At 42.1% G+C, this 26,475-nt stretch overlaps 1 protein-coding gene across 5 annotated transcripts in view; it reads left to right on the top strand.

Annotated features, from left to right (window-relative positions):
• IQSEC3 (IQ motif and Sec7 domain ArfGEF 3) overlaps positions 1 to 26,475 on the top strand; it is a 99,020-nt gene that overhangs the window by 12,226 nt on the left and 60,319 nt on the right. For 3 of the 5 annotated variants that reach the window (XM_040061910.2, XM_040061911.2, XM_040061912.2), the window contains exon 1: positions 25,920 to 25,938. The exons of the other annotated variants lie outside the window; for them this stretch is intronic. The gene's annotated coding sequence lies outside the window, so the exon portion shown is untranslated. Of the gene's footprint in view, positions 1 to 25,919; positions 25,939 to 26,475 lie in introns of those variants that run through there. 5 annotated transcript variants of the gene reach the window in all.

The raw sequence follows: 26,475 nt of genomic DNA, 5'->3' as shown, positions 1-26,475 counted from the left end.
CTTAACAGACAAGCATGATCGGTGTCAGTTATGTACACTAGAAAGAATGAGCAGTGGAGACTGGAAACAATACTGAATATTGAATTTGACGAGGAACTGAGACACCTGGTTTCAGGTTGGAACGGCTGTGAATGTGTATTTCATGCAAGTCCAGCTAGGTTTCTTGCAGCAATGAACCATTTATGAGTTGCACAGAATGATGAAGGCTAGAGAAAAAAGGTGGGTTAAGAATCTGTCATGTGCTGTTTCAGTCTGCTTTGATGGCAGATAGTTCAGCAAGCACATGGAAAATACTAGAAATATTCCTCTCATGGAAGCCAAAGGAAAAGCCTCTAACAGAGTCAGGTACTGCATGTAGCCCAGGGAAGCACAATGTAATTATCACACACAGAAGTGTATGTTAGTAATTTGACAGAGTACCTTCTTCAAAAAACACTGCCTAGCAAGATACAGTTTCTTCTTCCCACTGCTGTTATTCCCCTCTTCCTGTTCTCCTATTAAGTACAGAGCCATAGAGGGGTCTGCAGCCTTGCCCCCTCATCACCTGGCACAACCACCACAGTACATGCAATCACCAAGTCATGCAGACAAAGCCTCGTGCTGTCAGATCTTTCCTGTCTCACCCAAGGAGACCTCTTGTATGGTGGATATGTCTGGCTTAATTGGATTCTGGGCTGAATTTTAATGTCCAGTAATAAGAAAAGCGTTTGTGTTTGCCCATCCCTCCTGGTTGTGGTACAGGGTTTGATGGTAACAAGTTTCATTAGCTTACCCTTACTAGCTTTTACCCAGGGACATCACTTTGAAATGGATCCTCCATCCTGCCTGGTTTTCCATTCTGTACTGGCGCCGACCCAGTGGTTCACAGACCCAAGTGCTCTGTGGCACACTCTGGTGCATGGACAAGAGCGGGAACACCCTGGGAATTCTTACGGAACTTTGTACCACAGTGAATGGGTGTACACAGTGTAGACCTAGGCTGCATTTGTTAACAGCAGAGTTGGCAGGGGAGGTCTGGTACACGGGCAAGGATGCCTTCAGAATGTGAATGTGCCTTGGATGTTCATGGAATTTCCCTTATCAGCAAGGGGTTATTTGTGTTGGTTACTTTCTTCTCTCAGCTTGTATGGTAGGAAGATACTAATTTCCTCAATTTTAAAAGACTTGGGATCTTAGAGTATCATGATCTCACTCTCTCTTCATTATCTTCTAGCTCTATTTTTTTTTTATTTCTCTATTCTGGTGTTATTTGCTGCTGCTTTGAATTCCCTGAGGTGAACAGTAACCAATGTCACACTTAGTAACTGTTCCCTGGGGATACAGTGTGGCACTAGTTGGAGATATTTCACAAAAAATGGTCAAAATATGACCAATTGAATGACATTTCTCTATTACTAATCCTTCTGTTAAAGTCACAAATAAAAGTTAGGACCTGAGTCCCTCCTTGTAGTACAGTGGCAGTACAGTGGCATTTGCAAAGATAGCAAGAATTATACTCTCCAAACTTCACTGCCTTCTTCCAGACAGCACCTCCTGTTTATTTGTACTGAGTTCACCTTTGTTCATCTTCCTCACTTGCAATTTTAATCTCTCTTTGCCGCATACCTCCTACAGCTCTGCTTTGAGAGCAGAGTATGAGAGCTACACTGTAGCGGCTGTGTTTGAATACAGCAGTGCTGAGAACAAGGCTGCGAGGAAGGGTTCTGCTGCTCAATTCCCAGACAGCTCTTGGTAGGACAAGGAGCATGACATGCCAGCATGTAACAGTAGGATAGGTAGGAAGTGGCATGTGGATGATACACCTGTATCCTTATTAGACTATGTCTTCATTTCCCTCTAGATATACATCTCTGGCAGGCAAGTGAAGTCTGAAGGAATGAAGGATTCAAAAGTACATAAACATATATAGTCACTCCCTATTGTCTATGAATTGCCTGAGATGTGCTTTATGTCACCTCTACTCAGTTTTTATAGCTGGTGACTTACATGGGTTTCAGAAACACATTGAATTAACAAAATCATCAATAAGGAAAGATGGAAGGGAATATTTGCCCATTTTTTTTAAACGAACTTCACATGTAATTGTTCTATTTAGTGGTGCAGTGATGACTACAGAAAAAGTCAGCTCTTTTGACCTGTGTTTTCTGCCTCAGAGAGTAAGCGAGCGCATTCTGAACCTGGACTAAAGATGCCCCAGAAATAGCTTAGGAGAAACTCTGAGTAAGCACAAAGGAAGTTATGCTACAAGAATGAAAAAGTAAGTAGAGCATTCTAAGCAAGAGGAGTCAAGCCTGCGAAACTTCTGACAGAGCTCTCAGTAGGCAAGCAAAATGCAGACTGAAGCGAGCAAAATGCTGTCTGTCATCCAGTTCCTGCCCTACAATGAAACAAAGAGCCACAGTTACTAGTGCTATTCAAATCAAGCATAGCCTTCCTCAGTATCAACCTTCATACCACAGTCTGTGGAGCTAAAAGTTTCCTCTTTAAGGAGGAGTCTCTCTCACTCTTTTAGACATCCTCTTTTGCCAGGCACTCCATTCCTGAGGTGTTGTAGTAGATAGTGTGGCAGGTGCTATGGGATGAGCAGCAGCCATGGCTTGGCTTTGGCACAAATTTCAGAGGTATATTTATCAATACTAACGCTGCAATGTAGGATGCTCCTATTTAAACTGAAATAGTAATTTTGTCTACTACCACCACCCTCTGCTAGCTGGGGAGATCTCCTGTGGTAGTCTGACCGCAGAGTATCTACCATCCCAGTAGGCTACCATGTGATTGAATTAAGATAAACTAAAGTAAACTAAAGTGAGCTTAGTGGTATTTGTCTACCCTTTATGAAGGTATTTCTGTGGGTGACAAATCCAAGTTTGCTCAGCAGAAATGCTGTGAAAGTCCAGAAATGCATTTGTGAGGTTGGGGTTGCTGGGCAGGATTAAGATGAGCACAAGGGGTCTGTATTTTAAGGAAGAGACATGGGGGTCTGGAGGAAGTGATGCTGCAGGACTCAGATTAAGACTGAGTGTTATGCAAAGGTCTAGCAGATGCTGCATGTGGCAAGGTGGGTGAAGAAGAAACACTGGAATAGCATGAGAAAGAGTAAGACAGGGTTCTAACGCATCTAATCCACACTGGAACAACAAGCAGACTTATACATCTTTCTGCATGAGCAGCAAAGCTATGTGGATGAGCAGGTCTGGGCTAGCAGTGTTTGGGGGGATGGCAACAATATGGGTGCTCAGTACCTGCTACCTAAACAGATACTGCAGGTGAGAAGAAGCTGCAGAGCTGCACAAAGGAAACCTGCCTGCACTCTGCTTGCCACAGGCAGTTGCTATTAATCTTTTGCTTCCCCAAGCACTGATATTCATATAAATTATGAAGGAAAAAGAGAATTTCCTCCAATGAAGAGGGAAAGGCTCTGTAGCTTCGTATTTATGGACTTAGATGAAAGAGAATTTTATAGGGATCCGGAAAAGTGACATCTCAATTTTATCTTGCTCATCACGATGATGAGTGCAAGCATTGGCTGATTACTTGTTACTGACCCCCTCCCTTTCCCTCGTCCTCTGTAAAGTTCTGTTTCTCAGGCATCCTTTTCACTGAACAGTTTAGGCTGTTCTTTGTCCTTACAGCCTTGTGGTCCCTGCTAGCACCAAGCCAGAAATCGCCTCATTTGCTGACAGGTATTCTAGTTAATAATAGCAAGTCCATCCACTGAGGATATTCCTGGCCTGCTTTGCAAGACAGGAATGCTGTTTCAATGGCACAATGCTGCCATACATGTGGGGATGCTTGCACTCATTTCTGCACCTGCAGGTTGCACACAGTCTGTGCACCCCTGAGAACTTGGGATGTCCCATGATGCTGGCCAAGCTGTATTTATAATGGTGGAAAGATTAGAAAGCCATGCTGAATTTCCATGCACAGAATTTCTCTGTGTGTGTATGACTTTTTGGGGATTTCACTGTGAAGAATCTAAACCAATTTTCTCTATCAGTCTTTTGATGTCATTGTTTTAATTATTAATTACATAAGGATGGGTTTTCAAAGAAAGATAGATGACGCTATCTCCCAAATAACATTCAAACCAGTGTCCAAAATAAAGATTTTCCACAGAATAAACTATAGACCTAAAAAGAAAATTACTCCTATATTTTGTTTGTTTCCAGTGTCTTCTGGATGCTTAGTGTGACATTTCTCATACCTTGGCACAAATGGAGAATAACCACGGAAGGCAATGAAGCCAATCCAGTGGAAGTCCACGGCCATCAACAGGCAGAAGTGAGGAGAGAGCAGGGGCCCTTGGTGTTCTAGTGGACCTGCAGGCAGCAGATTCAGATTTAAACAAACTTTGAGTAGCTGGATTGAGCAGTTAATAGCACAAGTTATTTCAGCTTTGGTAGAAGTACAGGCTGCATTGCTAACTGAAAAACAGATCTTGAATGAGCAAACAAGAAGGGTAGCACTGTACCAGAAAAGGCTGTTGTCTGTGTGAGAACAATTAGCCATTGTAATGGACGTGGCATGGGCCCCAGTGCCACAGCAGATTTTTGTGCACTTCTGCATATCTCAAGGTTTGTGCCCATCCTGGTTCTACTACAAGTGAGACAAAGATACATGGGTAAATTTTTTTTCTTTTAACTTGTGTTTTAACTTTTAGCCCAAACAGATTTTTATTTTCTAAACAGGGATAAGTATGAAGTCTTTGTTACCCTATTTCCTCCTATTTGTTTAATTCAGTCAAGAATACTGGAGAATCACAAATAGCAATGTCAACACACTTCTTTCCTCCCACACTCCATTATTTAAATAAAGAAACCTCAAAGAAACTTATCATCATCGAGACCCTCACAAAATGTAATGTAAGTTACCCTGCCTTTATCCCTCTTCCTCTGCTTCTTCCCTGACACACACTGATGAGAACAAGTGCCCCAGGTTCCTTTCAGTAAGTATCTGATAGAAAAGATGGTATGTTTGAATAAAAAACTGTGTGAGGAAAGGAGATATGAAATTAAAAATACAGTGTCATATGAAGGCATCCTTTATAAATGCTAAAGAAGCAAAAAGCAAAACAGTTCATTATACCTTGCATTTCCCTGTGAAGTATTTAGAGGGACACAGGACAGCAACAGTGACTCTGTTGTAATATGTGCATACTTAATCAGTTGCCTCTGTTTTGCCTCCCTCTTGAACAGACTGAAGGTCTTGAGACAGACAACAAGCCTTCCCAGGGAGAGATAATGAGAACATTGATACAAGAACTTGTTAAGAAAAATGAGTTTCAGAAGAGTGATTTATGTAAAGGATGTAGTAATCACCCCTGCCCCAATGCTGCCTGACAACAGTGGTTTATATGAAGGAAGTTAAATGCCAGAATGACTGCTGCATGGCCCTCTCCTTCAGAAGGCTGGTTTAATTAAACAAAGGAAAGCAAAACAACAAACAGTTGGAAGGAGGAGATGAGGTAGTAGATAATGCTATCAACTGCTACATATCAGAGGCACATGCCATCTGGGAGCCACAAAGCTGCAGCGCATTGTGCAACATGAGACTTAGTCATCCAAAGTTTCTGCTCCTGCATCAGGTGGACTTACTGCTTTGCATGTTGAGCAGTCCATTCTCAAATCCAGCACTGTTGTTTTGAGGAGAGCTACAGGTGAGGTGGTAAATTTCCCATTCTCAAATGTGCGAGTATTGCTTGATCCCAGAGATTCACAATTACCTCACAGCCTATGGAATTTCAGGTGGAGCACGTTAGTGGAGGAGCCTCCAGATTTGTCTTTGAGGACCAACCTCCAGATGCATTTGAATTTCAGTTTGGTAAGATTGTACAATTTAATTTTTTTTCTTTCTTCGTGACTGTATTCTCCATTTCCATTATTAACAATTCTTCATCTTACCTTTCACTGGAGTACTCCTTGGACTGATGTAAAAGCCCTAACTTTATTCGTTGCCAAGGCAGAATTAGGATGCCCAAACCCCATTTTAACACTCCCCATCCACCTCTGGTACTTCCATCACACTGTTTCTTTCCTTTTTTTTGTTTTGCTTCCTGAAGGTTTTTCTTCCTGTGAATCTCCCATTGGTCAAAAACATCACGCAGCTAGAAAGATAGAGGAATTTGATTTCATCTGAGGTCAAGCAGTAAATGTAAGTGTCATTCCTTTGATCTTTATGAGAAGCAGAGGCTGCTACAGTCTTTCTGAACCATTAGAAGCAAGAGAAAGGCTGAGGAAGGTGAAAGAAATGCTGGCATCTCCTAATTTTGTCCTGACACTTGGAGGTCTCAGTATCAGCTGTAAAAAAAGTCACTGGTTCTAGTTCCTTGCAGACAAAAGAAGCCGTGCTGGAGATGTCTAGTGAAAAAAATCCACAGCATTTTTATTCTGTGTGCACTGCAGGCAGCAAAACAAACCCTTTCCAACAAACTTGGAGCCTCCAGTAAAAGAGCAAAAGAACAGAGACCAGAACTAGAAAACATCACAGAAAGAGAACAAAAGAAAGCAACAATATTACACAAGTCTTAATTACTGTAAAAATAAAGTGCGATAGCTCAAACTCAATGACCCTGGAAAGCAAGCCAAGCTGTCTGTGGGAGAGAGTGAGGATTAAAAAACACAGATAAACTGAGCAACAGCGATAAAGAACGCAACAAATGCTTTGGATTTAGAATCTCAGCAAACAAACAAAGGCATAGACTTACATATGTACAATCAAATTAATCCCTCCCAACTGTAACACCTCAGCAGCCCATAATTAAGGAACATGTCCCTAGGTATCCACGGAATTTTGTTCAGGGCACTTTGCACATGAAAAGATCAACCTGTTGAGTTGGATTTAGATGGTCTGCATCTTTCATACCTGCATAGAAACTGAAATTTTGAGTAGTATATAAAAGAGAAAAACCCCAACCCCATAAAGATTCAAAACACCATTACTCCTTCTTCACTTGCTAACATCTCATTGGTACCTCCTGACCTCAGCTGGGGTCTAGCTTCTAAAAGTTGAGTCAGTCTAGTTGCAGACATACCTTCATAGGTTTAAGAGTTCAACTCTGGATTATGTAGAAGAGGGAGATAGGAAAGGTCACGAATAATTGTCTTTCCCATTTTATGGATCATGACAGAAAATTTCAGGCTATGACACTGAAGTATTGAGTGAAGAATGTCAAAGAATATCCTGCCAACCACTAATATCTTACCCATTCCAGCTAGCCAGTTAGATTTCCATAATCGGTGTAATATGGAGCTGCACACAGATGTGAAAGTTCAATTCACCCTAGTCTCTTTGCTATTTAATATTCCTAAGGAAAATCAGGCATGGATTTCCTTTCTTCATGGCCCTCACCAGTACCTAGCCCCAGAGGTGATCCCCAGAGCATCCCTTTGACACAACCAGGCAACACCACCTATTCCAAGTATGCTCTTAAAGGTGCCCATGACCATTCCGATGGATTCTACTTCTCTTCCTCTATGATCCCAGATCTATGGTCTGCTACACGCTTTGGTTTGCACTTCACAGGGGCTCTTACACAGTAGTGCAGTTAAATTACCATGTGTTTCCAATAGTTGTGTGAACTTTATCAGGGCAATTCTTGGCATTCCTAGATTGCACTGAAGCAGTAGCTGAAACAGTTAAGAAATTCCCTCCCTCTATACCCCACCTTAACAAGGTTTTTCAGAAGCACTATTCCCCTTAGAAAAAAAAGAGTTTGTGAATTAAGGAGTTCAGAGCATATGTAATTGGACACAGTTCCATCAAATAATGTCTGTAGACTGGAATTCCCCTCTTGCCCTGAGGGGCATAGTACTTTTTTTTTTTCCAATCCAGAAGAATATGGATTTCCATTTACAGAATCCTTTTTCTTTCTGAGCACTCAGACTGACCATTATTTGCCACTGAGACACAGCTGCCTCTGGGACAGAAAGCAACAGTTCCCTGTAATCAGAATTGCCATTTATTCCACAAAATCTGTTGTACAGGTGTTGGGCTGGCAAACTGAGACCAGGCTGTTACTGGTGTCCTGGTGATTTTTGGTAACCAAATGGAGTTTGACAGAAGACTCCAAGTTTAGACACACAAGCATGGAACAACAATAACAACAATAAAAATCCATTTAGTCTTACCAGGAGTTCAAGTGGCTTCAGCATTCCATTTTGATGGGGGCACTGAGCCTTACAGCATCATGCCACGGCTCAGGTGCAGTGGTGCCTCTGAAGGAGGGGTACCACTTACTCCTGCATCCCCTTCAGATTTTGTTGGGAGTCTTCAATCCAGCTGCATGCCCAGAGTGACACACTTATAACAGCCAAGCCAGCTTCTTCACCTGTGGGCCCACTGCATGTTGCTAAACAGACCTTTCCAACTCGGTAAAGGGGGTCTAACAACTGCAGTAAAAACTTGTCACTGTCTGCTTTGGACTTACCCTGAATGTGACCTTGTTGTGAATTTTGTCATTCTAAACACAAGGATCTCACTCCAGTTCTTTCCAAAGGAGAGGAGCATGCCTTTGAATGTGACAAGGATACAACACAAGTAATGCCCAGTCTTATCCCTAAAACATTTCTAAGTGCCAGTCTTGAACTATCTGAGCCTCAGTCCTTCCACATTTTTTCTTATATAAAGGCTCCTCATGCTTCGGTTTCCACTGGTGAAAGGAAACAAAACTATCAAACACAAATGAAAGGGTAATTTCCCTTTTTGTAATCCAGTCAGCTGCAACAACATAGTCAGAAGTGCAGAAAGGCTAGTGCAAAGTGATGAAAATCACACAGAAGCTTATGGAGGTCTGAAAGCAGTAGAATGGCACACTGTTGTAGGAGCTCACAAAATCCAGCCTGTACACTTGCTTTAGGACAGTGAAATAATTTTAAGGAAACCAGACATCTTTCAAGGAATGTTGGTTGCTGCAGTCATGTGTGGTATCTTTAGCTTACCTGCAATCTACAGGCAAACAGGACAGCTCTTAGCTCCTATCCAAAATGGCTTACTGATCTGAGCATTTATTTGCACAGGGAGATCTGCTCAAAGGCAAAGAAACTGTCTTCTCAGGGGCTCATGGTAGAGCAGCACATCTCAGATTTGGAATCTGAACAGCAGTGTTCCCATCTGCTCTGAATTACTTAAAGAGGCTCAGTCTTCCAAAGTCACCAGGACATTTCAGGTGCTCAGTTTTCATTAACACTCATGCAAAAAGAGCAGTTAGATCTTCCCAGAACAACTTAAATCCTTAAATAATCTTCCAGTATATTTTGCAAGAGAGTGTTTAGATATTCCTGGCTCAAAGCTCCTCCTCACGCAGCTCTGCAGCATACTGATTGCCAGATCCCACCTAAAAGACTGGTAGGCATCAGTGGCACTCTCTCTATTTTTCTCTCCCCACTACCTGCCTCATAAAGCACTTAGGGTTTATAGGAGTATTTTAAAAGTTACCTATAATTCTTATTCCAATCAGCTGCTCTACCTTAATTTTATGAAATATATTAGTAGTGCCACAGAGGACAAGGTAGCTTCACAGCTTTCTTTGACCAGCTATGTCACTCACACTGGTTGAAGACTCAAGACACTCAAGTTTAGCATCCAGGCATTAATTTTTATCTCTTTCACATCTTCTCCAGCTATTAGGTTTCTAACACCTCCTGCTCCCTAATACAAATGCAGTCACATTTGTACCCATGGTCACCACTGCTGTGTGAGGTGGTTGAGACTGTGTTACGTCCCAGATCAGTGAACAGTTTTCCAATGGCTTTCCTATATCTGCAGCATGGGAACAGACATCAGAATGCTAGCAGATGGGATGAGTGCAGGAGCGGAGGTGAGTGTCTTCACAGGCAGTTCTGAACTGTACTAACACCCTTTTTCAGGAAAGTAGACTTCATTTCTCAGGTGAAGTTCAGCCACCCTAAGCCAAGCTGGATCATGCTGCTAAATGAGGGAGAAAACACTGCACTCAGTCTGTGATTATGGGATTGTGCTACCAGAATAACAGCATCCAGTAGCTAGTCTCCAGGATGATAAGTTAGAATTCAGAATCCCTTTCTACTGAGCACAAACGTAAATCCTTGTAATCTCCCTCTGGCAACATTTGAGAATATTTATGAACACTAAAACTGGCTAAGAAACTACCCACACATTTTCTGTGTATGATAAGGTCTCATGAGAACCTATATCTTTCAATAAAATGTGATGCTTTAGAATCAGCAAACTGTTTTTTGTTCCTAGATTGTTCATTAGAAGGTCATTAAAAAAAGTTAACCAACATTTAAAAGTCTTTTAGTGTTCCTTTTGAGCCAAGCAAGCACTTCTTGTCAGGAGGTTGTTTGGATTCTAGAAATTTTTGAGTAGCTGTTGTTTAATGAATTGTCATTTAGGCAAAAGCCTGAATAACTTTGACTTCTTTTGCTTCACCCAGAAGTGATAGGGGTCATGGCATCTTTGGAGCAAGCTGTCAGAAAGCAACGATTTTGCCTCTAATTGGACCCATTAATAGTGCAAGGAAAATTCTTACTCGTTATACCAAGAGTAGCAACAATGCCTTTTGAAAGAGGATTAGTGGAGTATTCAAGTGTGCCAGTACTCCTCAACTCAGAAAGCTCCTCCATTGATGCCAAGCAGCAAGATTAGTCTGCAGGAGGAGGAAGCCTGCACAGCACTGATGTGGTGGTGTTCAGCATGGGTGACATAAGTTGCAGTGGGGTGAAAACTTGTAGCTATGCCACGTGAGCAAGCACAGCTATAGCAACTCTTACTGGGAGGCTCGGCAAAAGAATTTCCATCTGCAAAAGCTAGCAAATTCCTCGAACCTAAAACCAAAGACAAGGCAAAATGCTAGAACAACATAGGAGGGAAAAAGGTTTCCATTTTATGTGCATGGTACAGCCTGTTGCTTTCATGTTCCTTCCTCATACTGTGAGTTCCACATAAAGGAATATGTGTTGGCATCAAACACAGAAGAGGATAAACCTCACTATTTGAGGGCTGTATTTTGTTTGCGTGACTTGGCTTATATGGAGAAAATGTCTCAAATACTTATGTGGAAATTTGTTGGTATTTGTTCATGTTGGCTGTATGAAATTTCCATTTTGCTGGCTCTCCATTTTATTTTTTCCCTTTGCTTGCCATAGCTGTTAGTGAGAATCAGATAGTAAAAGAGATTTGGTGTTGCCTGTTAGGGCATGCTGCAACTTTTCAGTTTGATAATTTTATTATATTGACCCAAATTAAGTATATTACTTATGCTGTATTTTCTGCCTCTTGAGATACTTTCTGCCTGAATGGAAGTATGCAAGGTGTGAGGACTCAAAGTGTGTTAATGTGTGCCTTGGAAAGGTAACATTTTTAATGATCCCACAAAATAGAACCAAGTTCTAGACAAACCCCTTATCTCTGGTTTTCTTTGAGCATATGTGCCATTTGCTTTTTGCAGTATAGTAGAATAGATGGAGAGTGTTTAGTTTAAGTAAACCTGGAAACTGGAGGAAATAGTCCTAATGACACCTATACATTCTCACAGAGATCCTCTTTTTATCTCAGTCAGGAAAAGGTCCTTTCTCCATTAGAAGACATCAGGGACTCTACTTCTCTACTCTCACCCTACAAGCAGATGTTTAGCTTTGTGCTGCTCTTCCCACTTGAGTGCTGCTGCAAGATTTCCATGAGCTTTAGGGGTGATTCCAACACAAAGGTATTGCTTGGTGTGCTGAGGACTCACCGGAGGTTGCCACTGCATTGCTGAGGTTCTGTTCTGTTGTCTTCTGGAAAGGAGGAGCCTGCTTAAAAGTCAGTGAAGCTGGCTGTTAGCAATGACAGAGCAGCACAGGTCAGCTTTGTTCCTGTGGTTTATTAGTGAGGTGAACCATTCCATTCCAGTTCATTTTGTGTCGCCTTTGCTACTTGCTTGCTTTGCTCAGCCTGTAAGCCCAGGTTTACACTGCTCAGGTTCAAGGCCTTTCAATGGTTATGTGAGCTCATTTGCTATCCCACTGACAGGTTACATAGCATCTGCAGCCGTGTCAGAGCAAGAATAATGCTTAATCCACAAAGACACAGCATAATGCTTTTGAGACAGACATACTCGGCTTGGACCACAATTTAAGTTATGTAGTACAGCACCAGGACTCAGATGCCATCCTTGTCACAGAGAGGTGCCCAGTTCTGTTCCCTGTGCCAACTATCCAGTAAAGGGACTTACTTTAGGGAGACTTTTGGGGGAACTACTGGGCAGAGGTGACTTGCACTCTGTTCTGTGGGAAGTTTCTTCCTTATTTAAAGAGTCTTTTTGGTCTGCAAAGTTTCAGAAATTAGGGCAGAGGAAGGAGTATGGGAGAACTAGATTTGACAACTACAGGCTTTAGCAGTTAAGTGTAGGTTGTTTCTGTCTTTTAATCAGCACACAGCTTTGTCACCCCCTGACTTGTTTAATTCTTTGTGCTGGTTTCTTTCTCACCTGTGAAATTAATTATTTTGGCTCCTGTTCAATATGGTGTTAAGTGCCTACTTAATCCTTTGCAGTAGTTTAAGTTGCTGAATAGAGAGGAATCTTCGGCTATTGCTTAGAAACCAGGACTGAGCTGTTAGAATGGTAGGACCTACATGCTACAGCCAGGCTTGCCATGTGATTGTGGGCAAATTGCATTGCCTGGTTTCACTTCAGCATCCTCCTGTGTGCACAGATGAGTGTTACTCATTCCCTTTTCAGGAGGTAGCATGAGGTGTCTATCAGTGGGATTTGTGGGGGGCTTTGAGAATGCTGCCTTTGAAAGACGAACATTGTCACTGCAGTGAGTGCTGGGTGGCTGGACATGTTTGCCGCCACTCTGTGGAGCAAAGAAATGAGTGGGACTGCTTTGTAACAAAGGGGAGACAGCTTTTGAAACTCAGCTCGATATATAGTTTTAATATATTTTAATTTAGACACAGTACAAGGTGCCACAACTTCAGAAGTTAGAGTAGGGGCTGAATCAGGCATACATACTGGAACATCCCTAGTGCTGTCCCAAAGCCAGCACTGAGATGTGGAACATGAGAGCCTCAGATGGAGAGAATCACATACAGTCCTTAACAACTCCATTTTCTCTTTGAGTCAGTTTAAGTGGAGCAGTTTGACTTACAAACACTGTTTTGTGAGAGAACTCTCAGGAGGGCAGTTTTAAATTGGTTACACACAATTCCTATTTTTCCAGCAGCTCAAAACAACAAATATGGGTGACAAAATTACTTTCTCTCCCAATGGGTGGAAGATGGAGCCCCAAAAGAGGCAAGACTTATAAGGACAAGGAAAGCAAAAACAGAGCATTTTGCTATTCTCTGACAAAGACTGATATTTTTCTTGGTATTTTTTATGTTTTGATGATTACATATGTAGAGATGTATGACACTCCAAATGCAATGGTACAATTTGCCAGTGAGAATAATAAGAAAAAGAGGTGGAGACTGAAATTCAGATCCAACTTAGCACTTTTTTCAGCTAAGTTTTTTGGATTTAGAGCTCATTTGGGAAGGAAGAGAGGCATAGGTTTGAGTTCCTACTGATTCAGAGCAAAGGCTTTCCTCTCCAGTCACTGCGAATTAGGCAGAAGAGGAACAGAGCTCACTCAGTCTTCCACATGCCATATCAACAATTGGAAAAGTCTGTTATGCAGGTAATTTATACAACAATCAGAAGTCTCCTTGTGGCCTTCTGGCACACTCCTGAGAAGATGATGTAAGACAAGATATGAGATAACTAAACATAGAGATTGTTCCTACTGCTCTTTTCTTTTCAAGTGGAATTTAGCCCTGCTGAGAAGTTCAGAGTTGACATCACTGAGGTCTGAGATTTCCTGTTTACCTCAGAAAACAAGTATAGCACAGGCTGTGGTGGCTCAGGCTTCCATGGAGTGCCTCAGCAAATCATCATCACCCCTCACCCAAAGGGATGCACCACAGGAGCACAGGGCTGTGTTCCTGCATCCACCACCACTTCCCTCTTTCAAAGTGTCTTCAGCCAAGAATCAAGGGTCTTTCCAGACACTCCTAAATAATGTTTGCACCACCCACAAGACATTCACTGATCTCAGTGAGGAGGTGGGGCAAGTACTTCTTTTTATTTCCTGAAAGTGAAGTACTCACCACCTACTACTGCCAACTATGCCTGCTCTCAGCATTGACTTAGTGGGACACAGTAAGTCTGGTAGGACTTTGTAATACTGGCACACAGGCTGAAGAGAGATTAAGTTGACACCTCTCTTGCTGTTGTTTTAGTCTTGTGGCTCGTGCTGGATGAGATTCTTGGTTGGAGCACGGTGTTAATAACGCCAAGGTTACGGGCTCAGCTCCCATATGGGCCTCTCACTTTAGTGTTGGACTTGATGATCCTTGTGGGTCCCTTCCAACTCAGAGTATTCTATGATCTGGAAATAAATATTATGTGTTGTGAGTTATATGCAAGCCATGGGTTTTTCAGAACTGTATGCCTTGCACACATAATCTCTCTCTAAATACATGCTCAAGAAATATTCAGGATGAAACCATTAGTGGCTCTTAAGATCAGGCTGTTGATTCTGCCACTCATAGTAGAACATTCCTATTTGAGAGTGTTTAGTTACAAATGTAAAAAGATTGAAGACGGAGGACATCATAGGCATTGCTATGAGAGGCTGCTGCATGAGAAGTCATATTGTTTATTGATTCTCCCTCTTGAAAAGGCAATAAATGACATTTCTCATGCTATAGACAGAAGGATAAGATCTGTTCGTAAGTAAGAAGAGCCTTCATTTGGATGCAGATAGTTAGCATTTGAGTCAGGACAACCCTTAAGAGCTGAATTGGCTAGAATTCACTGCATGAGACTTGAAATCAGATTATATACAAACTCAGTGGAAATACTGTTTTAGTGGGAGCTGGAGGAGATCCCAGATGAATAACAATCAGATTCCCTTTCAACCCTTGCTCTTGGACAGCTGCTTCTTTTGTATGTGCTGGGAAAGATTAAAAAGTTTGGAAACAGAAAAACGGTGCCTTTTCACAGTTCTGGGGCATTCTCTGACCTCACTGCACAGAGGTGCTAGCAGTTTATTAAGACTAAGGTTTGGCATTAAGAAGTGTGATGTCAAAGGATTGTGTATAGCCAGCCAGAGTACATTCTGTTTCAATCAAACCTGTTCTGCCTTGGAAAAACTTAAAGGACAAAGGATGATTAGATGTAGAATCGATGCCTACCCAAGCAAGTAGGTGGTCAAAGAGACTGCAAGCTTTATTTACCCTTCTCTGGCTGGCATATTGACAGCAGTTATTACAGGTTTCCTCTGAAAACAGTAAGAATTCCAAAGAGGTCTCTAAACTTCTCCCTTATATTCCATACCTTGGACTCAACATTGAGGTCTCGCTGTGTGTCATGGGAAGATTTTTAATCCTCTGGAATCTTTTCAGGTTTTTTGCTAATGGGGAATCTCTCAGTACATGTATGTTCTCCTTACATTTTATTTATGGGATAACTTCTAATGTGGTTTAACCTTTGATAGACCCTCTGATCCTGTGAAAAGCCGACTGCTCCAGGCAGCGCCTTAACAATGGTGCCTGAAATATGCAGTGGAGTCATGGCCAGCAGTTACACCCCATGGCTGAAGCATCAAAAAGCCCCAATTTTTTTCTGTACTGATGCCTTTTATGCAATTCAGCACTGTTTTGCAAGGAGACTTGAGCTGTCCTATGGCAGTAACAACTATGAGATCTCAATAAATGCTCAAAAGTGTGGTCCATTCAAGTGCAGCCTAACCACAAGACTCCAATCTGTAATGCAACCTGTTCAACAAGATGGGAAATTCTGTCTCCATCCAACTGAGAGTGGATCACTGTTTGGAAGTGAGCATGGGAATAGAATCCAAGTCCTGCTATCATAAGACCTAATGAGACAGAGTCTTCTATTTAAGTTATTTCAAGATCATAACTTTGGCAAGGAAGAATATTGCTATTCTAAGACCTTGCATGTTCCAAAATAACATCCTGCTAGAACATCTCAGTGTACTCTTCCACTGAGCCTTATCTGTGCTATATCGAAAGTATCAATATGATCTTCACTGCCTTAGTACTCTTAGTGTAGACTTGAATAGAATAGAATTGTTATGGCAGTGGTTGTTCCTAGAGATAAAGCAAATAAAGTATCTAGTTATGAGGACATAGAAACAGGGTCTGAAATGTCTTATGTGTTCCAGTTATTCTGGTAAATTACTTGGGGGAAAAAAACCAAATAAACAAACAAACAAACAAAAAGTAGATAGTGGTTTTCAACCAGCCTAAAAGGATGGGAAAATTCAGTTGTTCTGCTTAAAGGTATAAAGCCTGATGACCCCAAGCTGGGTGGGAGTGTTGATATGCTGGAGGGTAGGAGGGCAGAAGGATCTGGACAGGCTGGATCAATGGGCCAAGACCAACGGTGTGAGGTTCAACAAGGCAAAGCCCTTGCTGGGTCCTCTCCTTGGGTAGCAGCAACCCTCTGCAGTGCTACAAGTCAGGGGAGGAGCGGCTGGAAAGCTGCCCATTGGAAAAGGTCCTGGGGGTTCTCGCAGCAGCTGAAAATGAGCCAGTGTGTTTCTAGGTGGTCAAGATGTTTATTTTTTATTAGAAACCTATTTTGATGAGGTTCCTTTTCATGTGAGAAGTTTCACTGTCTCTTCACAACACCTTTTGTAAAGCTCTGGGATCTCTTCATGCACTATACAGTTTTTATACCACACGGCTGCTGCCAAAACTGGAACTTTCCCCACCACACAGTTTTCAAGGCTAAACTAGAGTCTAGGCAGAATATGTTCACCACAACAATCAAGATTTCAACAGCTTCATGTGCTAAAGTAACTACAGATGCAGATACAGCCACTTGCTGTTGCTGTTTCCCAAGATGGGAAGTATTGTCACACCCCATCTAGCAGGGTCTGGAACCATCGCTGATGTAGCTTCACAACTGAAGTGTGGCGCAGCATCAGCGCCACCAGCTGATGCTGAGCCACATGGTGTCAGTTTATGCTACAGCCCTGCTGACACCAGGGTACTGAAGCAACCTTGTTAAATCTCAGTTGCTAGAGGAGATTGCCCAGGTGTAGTAATTGCAAAGTTCAAAAAGTCTGCATCAGCCATCTTGTTTCAGGAGCAGAAGCATAATCAATCCCATAGCTCCTCACTCTGAATTCTAGTAATTGTTTATGAAACTTTCCTGAAATATCTCTGCAGAAATCAGGTTCTTGCAGTAGAGGAAAATCTCTTATGTTTATGTTTCCAGAACCACACCTTAGAGGTTTTTTTTTCCCTCCAAATACAAAGGGCTCCAGCACACAGGCTTGATTAGGTAGAGAACAGCCGTGGTTTTGTAAGTGAAATGCTTAGCAAGTTTAGAGTCCCCACAGGGCACTAGTTAGCTGGAATAAGGCTCTACAGAGCTAACCAGTAGTACAGATAGATGTAAGTATCTCATTTAATTCCAGGTGAACTGTACATATGGTTGCAGGTGTAGGCTGTAAAGGTTCCCATAGTCATCACTGACTGAAGCACTGCTCCTTTGGCCAGGTATATGTATATATCTTTGGCCAGATACGTATCTATATCTACGTATGAGCGTCAGCTGACATTGGTATCTTGTTCTGAGATAGGGCATGAATGAACAATTACTGTATGCAAGGCTAAGAGGAGATGCCTTCTCCATTTTTGTGGTAATTTTTTCCCAGTTTTGTTGCACCAGAAAGAGTACAAAATAATCCAACTCCTGGGACTAAGACTAACCTAAACTGTCATTGTCTTGATAAATTAACTCAACAGAACATTGTATGTCCTACTAGTTATAAATCTCAGGAATTATTGAACAGTTAAGATGGGCAAAGGGAACAACTTTCATACATTATCCAAATCTTAGAACACCTCATTAATTCCATCTGTTCTTCTGCAACTTTAGCAAGGTCAGGATTTTATGAAGCTGTGAAACCTCTTAACTAAAACCCAAGTATCTGTGATGGTCATGTGCTGAGCATTCAAGTTGTGTCCTCTCCCCGCTTGCATTGGTGCCAAATGGTACTTTCTTTCCAGGGCAATTACTTATGCAAATACAGCTGCTCTTGGTGTCAGCCAGCTGCTGTGTCCACAGCCAGCCTTGAACACTGCCTGCTTTCCATATGTCGAGGCCCTGTTGGAAACATGTGGGTGTGTGTGGAAAGGAAATGGGCAAATTAAATTTCCTCTGAAGCGGTGGTGACTATTGCTATCTATCTCTTGAGGCATTATAGTCAGCTCTGCAACTGGGCCTGCACTTTTCCTCTGCTCTTCTCTTTCCCACAGCAGAAGCAACTCAGCTCTCCATCATTACGGAATAGCACCATTTAGCCTTGGGTATGCCAGCAAGCGACCTGTGTCCAGTTCTACGTTCCTAATTCTCCTTGTGGTCCATGCCGGTTAGGAAATCCCTCCACTTTCAGTTATGGGATCACTGATGCAGTGGCCCCAGATACCTGTAGGTGTGGTAGTAACTTCATTTCCAGAGCCAAGGCCCCAAACCAGACCTCTAAAGCCTTCTGCAAGCCAAGCCCTGATCTTCCTCACCGCATTCAATTGCAGTCCTTGTGTTAGTTTTGTGTCAAGCCTCAACAGCAGAGCTGGGGCAGCTCAGACCTTGGCAGCAGGACTTACTGCACAGAACAATCCTGAAAATCCTTGGTGAGTGTGCAGAATAACATCACCACTGACATTTACTGCATCAGTCCAACGTGGTAGGAACGAGCTTTTCGGCTTGTTTTTAGTTGCTGGTGCAATTTACTGTCATGCTGTGCTGGTTTCCAGCGTGGAATACGGAGCTGCCTGTGGGGGCACAGAGCTGCAGGGGTACCAGCAGCACATCTGGCCCTGCAGTGCCAGCCAGGGACAGGCCTGCAGCAGACAGTGCTGCCAAGGGGCACAGAGAGCTCTGAGGTGACCTATGGATGGAGCTAATTTGCATGTTTATGAGATTCTGCATTACTGAACAGCACTCCTTCATTTACTTTTGTGTCATTCTCCTGTGCTAGGGACACTTTGATTTTAGCCTCTGGAAAATTCCAGGGCTTTCTTCCTATACTAAGGGGCTAAGCATGAGTGAGAAGCCAGTAAAAAGTGTAAGCTTGATTAAAAACAGATTAAATACTCAGTCATAATAAAAATCCTTTTACTGAGTCCAATTCTGACACATTCAAAAAGTAAAAATAATTTATTCTTACTGAGGAAGAGACCTAAATTCCGTTTATATCTCCCAGTCCCAGTAATTATGAAAGGGGTTGCCAATTCCACAAACACAAGCTTTTCACTTTTTTTTTAGTGTTCATACGTATTGGCCCAAAATAGGAGAGAAGAAAAAACGGTGTTTGCTCTGCTAGCAGAGCGTCCAGGCAGAGTGCTGGTTCTGGATCTCTTCAGAAGGACCGTATACTCATTGGCCGACAAACTATAATTATTGGAGGGGATGTATGAAGTATTGGAGGGGATTTGGAGAATGCTTATCAGTGTACTTAAAAGTGAGATTTTGCCAGCTATTTCCATTTTATGTAGTTATAAATCTACTATTTGATCAAAGAAGAAAGGGCTTTTGCACAGTACAAAATAGAAGAGGTATGAAAAGACGTTTCAAGCTGTGGAAAATCTCTATCAGCATGCATTTACTGACGTGTAATTATTCCATTACCTTTAAAAAATGATGATATTGAAGATAGTTGGAAGTGAGGGATGTTGTCTTGGAAAAGGTTACATGTTATCCTGGAAAAATAGCTTTCTATTAAGAAATTATTTGACATAGTTTCTGTTTATGGTAATTATTTAACTGAAGTTATTTCAGGAACTTACACAAACTCCCCCTCACACATGCTTTGGATTTTCAGCAGCTTCCTAGTTGTGGAATCTGAAGTATAGTTTTGGCTACAACATATGAAACTTCTGCTCACTGCAGTGAGTGCTGCATGTGTCACCAGAGGATCCTCTCCACATGATCAGATGTGCACACACGCAGAGATTATCAGACTGCTCTTTTATACAGTAGTTGCTTTTCCTGAGTGCCACTACTGAGCCTGTTAGCAAGCCAAGGAAAATGATGTTGTACCTTGTCTAGCACAAAAAGTCATCAACTGTTTCCACCACTGACAGAGGATCTGAAGAGGCTGAAGCTGCACATTGAACTGCACAGTACAACAGTGTTTCCTCCTCCCGTGGCCACTTTGGCCTCTTCCTTTTTGTGCTTACAAGCACCAATCCAATTAGCAGACAGCCATGCCATTTTAAATGGAGTGAATGGACTCCTGATTGACATGTGATTCACCAATATCTTAGGAGATGCAGGCCCCCAGTCCCTCCAGCAGCTAATGACAAACTCTCTTCTCCCCAGGAAGTTTTTTCCTGACACCTGATTATCAGTACCATCATCTCCCTCATCCCTGTTCCTACTGTCCCTTAGGAAAGAATAGCAAGAAAAGAAACTTCTGAGTGAATCACTTCCACTGGGCACATAGCGGAGCATGAGTAGCATCCCCCATAAACCCAAAGAGTAGTTCATCGACAATTCTGTAAGAGACACCAACACAGCAACATCAGAGATATGAGTACCCCTCTACAGAGAGTTAGCTAGCTTTTCCCAGGCTGTCCAAACATCCCAAATTGGAATGTTTTGTCCCGTCCAGTTTAAGTACTATTTCCAAATCCCTTCAAGCCGCTATCTTTTATGAAGGCACTGTATGTGGATGCAATATGTTTCATGTAACTACTTTAAAGATCCAACTTTATACCATAGATATTTGATCTTAAGTTTCCTCCTATGGACAGTTTCTCTCATCTGGACTGTCTTTGGTTATAACAGAATTAGTGCAGAGATAAACTGAGAGTGAGTTTATCCTCCTTAGTTCACCTTGAGTAACTTATTTCATCTTATCGTAGATGAAGCATCAAGAGCCACAAAACTGCAAAAAGTAATGCCCTAGCTAGCATGAGAAATGCTGAAAGTGGGTCCAAAACCTGGCCCCAGACTTTGCTTCTGGCTGCTACAAGGAGATATCAGTCAGACTGGACCCAGAAGCCAGTATGGACTCCCCCTCTGCAGTTGTTTCCTGAGCACATCCCATTCCTTTCCCCACTCTTGCCCATTTTCAGCATGTGGAAAAACCTGGCAGTTAGCCCAACCACATCTGGTAGGCTTAACAAATGGATGAGATTTCCTTCAAGTGTTTCTGAGTAACAAAATGGACTTGTCAGCAGCAAATTTCATTGAATACAGTGAATTCACCAGTGACATCTCTATGTCAAGCAGCCTGTCACCAAGAGAGGACTGTGTGTTTAGGTCCAGGGCAGAGGAACAGACCCTGCTGAGCCAGAACATGAGGCTACAGATCGTTTTCAGCATTTACCAGCCACACTGCTGTCTCCGATCCCAAGCCCGAAAACACCACCTTACATTAAAGAGGGTCTATCACTACATGCTCAGACCCTATTTATACACATTCACATGCATTTGTCTACTGGTCGTGTTCTTTGTACTGAAATTGTTGCAAGGCACCACCATTTCTTCCAAAATCCATGCACCCATCTGCCAGTCATGCCACATTTTCCCCCAAGAATTTTTTCAAGGTAAAAGTGAAGGTGAACAGGAGAAATCACTGCCACTTATACGGGCTAAAGTAAGCCGAGCAACCAACTGTTCAGGAAGATATGGCATTAATCTCCCTATCCCTAGAAGCAGATGGTGATAAATGAATGGCACATTTGGCATATCTGTTGTAGTCACCCAATGAGTTAACCAAAAAAAGATCAGATCACAGCAGCATCAGCTCAGAACTTCTTCCTCCAACACAGGAAATTCCATTTCTCCAGCACAGTGCTTTGTGCTTATCCTTTCAAGCTGTGCTGTTCTGAAAACCCCACAAAAGCTCAGAGACACATTTACATCAGTGTCACATTGAATTGTCACTTTCCAAACGTTAGTGTATACATATGGTATTTTATACTAGCAAGGGCAATTTGTTTCAAGATATTTTATAGGATCTCTAAAATCAAGATACTGTAGTGAGAACCTGTAAATACTCTGGCAATGGAAATCCCATCTTCATCCCATGCCCAAGCACTAAAAAAAAAATAAAATAAAAAAAATAATTATAGTAATGCTATGCAAAGGATGTATAGCTTAAAATGAATTTTTTGTACCAAAAAAGAAGATTATGATTAAGCAGGTGCTAGGTAAGTTTTATAGGATGAGCACTGATCTTTCGATAATCAAATTTATACAGAAACATCATAGAAGAAGACATTTTCTCCAACACTCATGAGATGATCAAGGCAAGCCAAGTTCCAAAAATCAAAACATATTTGATTTTTCATTTTTGGCAGGCAAGCAGAGAGAATAGATGCTCCTGGCAAGTTCCCCCCTCTTCCTCCCTCCTAGCATGACTTTGAGTGGTGAAGAGAAAGAACAGCTTTGAGAATTCTGAAGAGCTGTAGAATGATATGCACTCAGGTAGACTGAAAGAGCAGCTACTGTGCATCCTGGCAAGGCTGGGCATACCTGTGTATGTTGTACATCCATCCAGCATGCTGCCACTGCACAGTGGGGTTTCTTCAGCAGTTTGCTTTTGTTACATAGGACTGCGTACTGAAATTTAGACATCATCAAGACACATCTTCATTTTTGTCATGTAATTAACTAGATATGGAAGCCTCTGGAGGGTTACAGGCAGAGCTAGACAAGCATTGGTCTGAAATAAGTTAAGAAAATGCTTGATCCCTGAATCCCAGCAACAGTCAGGTTGGGATTGTAGTAGTTGCTGGGAATGTAAAATAAAATTATAGTGATGGCCTAAGAGCTTTAGCTTTTTATGGTTTTCATATATTTGTAGCTTTATAGATTGCTTATGTATGGCTGTAGCTCCTATTATTTTTACTACCTTTTTCACCTATATTTTGGAACAGAAAGCTAACCTAACTACATTCCTGAAATACTGTTTAGTCTTTTTCCAAGAAGAGAACCAAATACAAGGACATCCTGTTTTCCAACCAGAATCTGGAAAGGCAACACAATGTGGGGCAAAAAAGTCCCTGGACCAATTCCAAAGGGGCAGTACCCAGGGAAATATTACCTAACCAACTACTCTCCTAATTGGACAATATATGATAAGTATACTAATCAACTAACCTTATAAAAATCGTAAAGTTACTGTACCACGTGCAGGTTTTGCCATATTGTGTACCTGAAGGCTTTCGAGTAAAGGTTTGCTTTTATATTATCATTCTAACATTATTTGGGAAGGTTTGTTCTATTTCCTGACAACAATAGTTTCAGGCTTGTTGCACTCCTACACTTCAATATCCTGGTTAATAAGGCCCATGCCCCTTAACACAGAATTTTCTGTCAGTCACTTCGAATCCTACACATTTGCTTTGGGAAGGATCTCCATTAAGTACTCTAATAGGATAATCTTTAAAATGTGTAGTCTCTCTCTGATTCTTATCAAATTCTTGCCATCAACAGTATTCCGTAACAATGAGGTAGGCCATCAGATTTACAGAAACTTAATGAACTTAAATTCCAGAAATTACTTTGAATTTATTTTTAATCATGTATGTTTCCTTACAATATGAACCCTGCCCGTACTCAACTGCCTCCAAAACACCAGTCTAATGCCCTACAATTGAGATGAGCCATTAAGAGAGCTAGAAAAATTGGTGGTATTCTGTGGTGAAGAGCGAAGAAGTGGGGAGAAGCAGCTAGTTGTTAGACAGTACTCTTGGAAACAATGCCTTTTTGAGATCTCTCTTCAACTCTCAGTTCCAGGTTGACTGGAATCAAAAATAGATCTGTCACAGGAGGGAGGTGATAGAAGGAGTAAGGTCTGCAGCTGGCCTTAGCTAGATTGTGTCACAGCTCTGTTGGTAGGTAAACGTGGCATTGAGCTACATTTTGGGGGAGTCGGAAGCCTGCAACTGCAACTGGCCTTTCATTAACCTAGCATTGCTAAATAGCTCCTGTTTGTGGTTCTCCAGTGCTCACCTTAGGAAATATAACAGCCAGTAAACCTTCATCTGAGATGACTTCAGGTCTTCTTTGACTCTTTCTGCCTTTAATCTTCCCCTCCTATGCCATGATTTTCTGTGACTCCATCGATTCTCTTAGCAGCTATCCAAAAAAAGGCACTATAGAGACAAGTGGCAAAAGATTCCAGGAAAGCTGAGCTATCCAGCACTAAAAACAGTGACTTTTGGTCAAAGCCTCTGGCTTTTCTTCAAAAGGTGGAGTCTTAAAGAGAAACCAGAAAGGCTGCATCAGTTGGACTAGTAATTTACTGATAGAACATTGCTTGTTTCAGCATTGTCAGATTTCTGTGAACTGCTGTGTGCTTGGGCCAAGGGCAAGGCTGCTGGATATGCAGGTCAGTAGAGCTCAAGGATCAGAATCCAGAGGTTAGTAAGTACTGGCAATTGGGTAACCCAGTGACCTTCATTTATGGAGCATGCCAGCAGTTCTACACAACTGACCAGAGCAGCGGGATGGATGCAGAGGTGTTGCACCATGGCAGAGAGAAGCACAGTCCATGTACTTGTAGTGAGAACAATCTTCATTCTGTCTCGTTTTGGCATTTCTTGTAGTCTAAAATCTTTCATGCAGACAAAGAGTTGCTCTTTATCTTTGGGAACAGGCAGCGCAGGATATATGTTTAATTAAAGCTGACTGCTGGAGAGCAGGGAGCATCACCTTTTTCCCTACGCTCTCTGGGCTGGGGGGTTGCTTTTGTGGGGGTACAGGAGACCAAAAAGAGGTTAGGTTTGTTTACCATAATACAGCTCTCAGCAGATAGGAACCTCTATTTCAAGAAAGCTCTCATCAGTGCCAAACTACTGGGCAGTGATGCTTAGGGGGCAACACCAAGCTGAAAGTCCCAGGCACTTATCCAAAGGGAAGATACAGTATTAAAGGAATTTTAGGAAAGTTTTCTCCATTTGTCACTGTGATGTGCAAGCTACAGAGACTTTCAATTTTTGGACCTCAGTTGTTATTTCCTCATCAGTGCAAGTTTTTAAGAGAAAAAAGGCTTGGATGGATCCTTGGGATCCTTTGATGAAAGACCATGGCAGCATGAGTCATGGAGCCCCTTTGCTGCACAGTCCTGAGAAGCCAGAAAGGTAGAGCTAACTCCTCAGCTGACTAGACAGCTTGTGCTAGCCACCTTTGGCACAAACCTCTCTGAAGTTCATCACAGAGCAGGAATTGCTGTGGCCGCACGGTTCATTCACAGATACCCCTTATTAAGGCTGCAGGCAGCTGGCTGCAGGACACCTCTTGTCAGGAACAGTGTTAAAGACAATTGAAAAAAATTCAGTCAGATGTTTTCTGTTAGAGGAGAGGGGGCTAACGTTTCAGTTGACAGCATGGGTAACTTCTGGGCCAAGCTATCTCAGCATTTAAGACAGGTCTGTACTGTCAAATCCTTGCCTCCGGAGTGTGCATCCCAGCTAGATGGAGCAAGGCACTGACAGGCTCAGGCTGTTCTCAGTCTTTGCATCCGTGCTTGCCCTTGTTCTCTGCTGCTCCTCCACACACTGGTCTCATAGTGCTGTGAGCAATTATCCCATCATGTCTCCTCCTCCTCTCCCTGAGCCCCTTCCACTTTTGTGCCACCCAACTCACCCAGAGCACCTTTTCTTCTCCCTGGTTTTCCCTTCCAAGCTTTCATCAGTGTACAGCCGCAGAGATAATAATTTGTTTATTTTTAAAGCAATAAACTGGAAACAGAACAGTTCAGCAGTATCCTGGCAGATGGGGAGAAATTATCTCCACAATCACCTGTCTGATCTGCCTACAATAGTGTGTGCTTAATTTCAGGCTCTGCAATGGTTTGAGGAAGCCGAAGTAGAGGATGTACAGAAAAACGCCGGCAAAACAGCAAGCCCTGAACCTACCCTTTTAATTGCCATCTGCCTGAGGTATTTAAAAAGAAACAAAATTACAAATCCGCACTCCAAAGTAAAGAGGGAAGTTACGTTGCCTCCTGCCCTGTTTTTCAAAGGCTAAAACAAGACTCATGCTTTCTAGGGTTTAACTCCTCAGAGGCTTCACATTCAAGTTATGTACATAGCCTTTCTGGCTTATGAAGTAAGATTTGTTTTAAAACACAACACAAAGACAGCATAGAAAGGAAAAGAAAAAACAACAAACCACCATCAAAAGTATTACCCTGACTTATGACATACTAAACATCTCAAGGATCACTTCAAACCTCAAAATGGCAAAGGCTGAAAACACTACAGGGAGATAAAATCCAGATACTATAACCCTGACAGGCCCTATTGAATCACAGCAACAAAAATAACATCTTACCTGAAGACCTCACAGCATTAGGAAGATAGTTGCTTTCCTGGAGCACTTCTTTGAGGCTTAGAATTGGCAGTGAGGCTCTAGGACACTTGCCTCTTGTACCTAGATTAGAGCTGCTTTGTCCTGATAACAGTTAACACACAGCC

The sequence above is a fragment of the Hirundo rustica genome, chromosome 4 (assembly GCF_015227805.2).
Source record: "Hirundo rustica isolate bHirRus1 chromosome 4, bHirRus1.pri.v3, whole genome shotgun sequence".
NCBI lineage: Eukaryota > Metazoa > Chordata > Aves > Passeriformes > Hirundinidae > Hirundo > Hirundo rustica.
The sequence above is the reverse complement of the archived record's forward strand: the minus strand, read 5'-3'. Positions and strand labels throughout refer to the sequence as shown.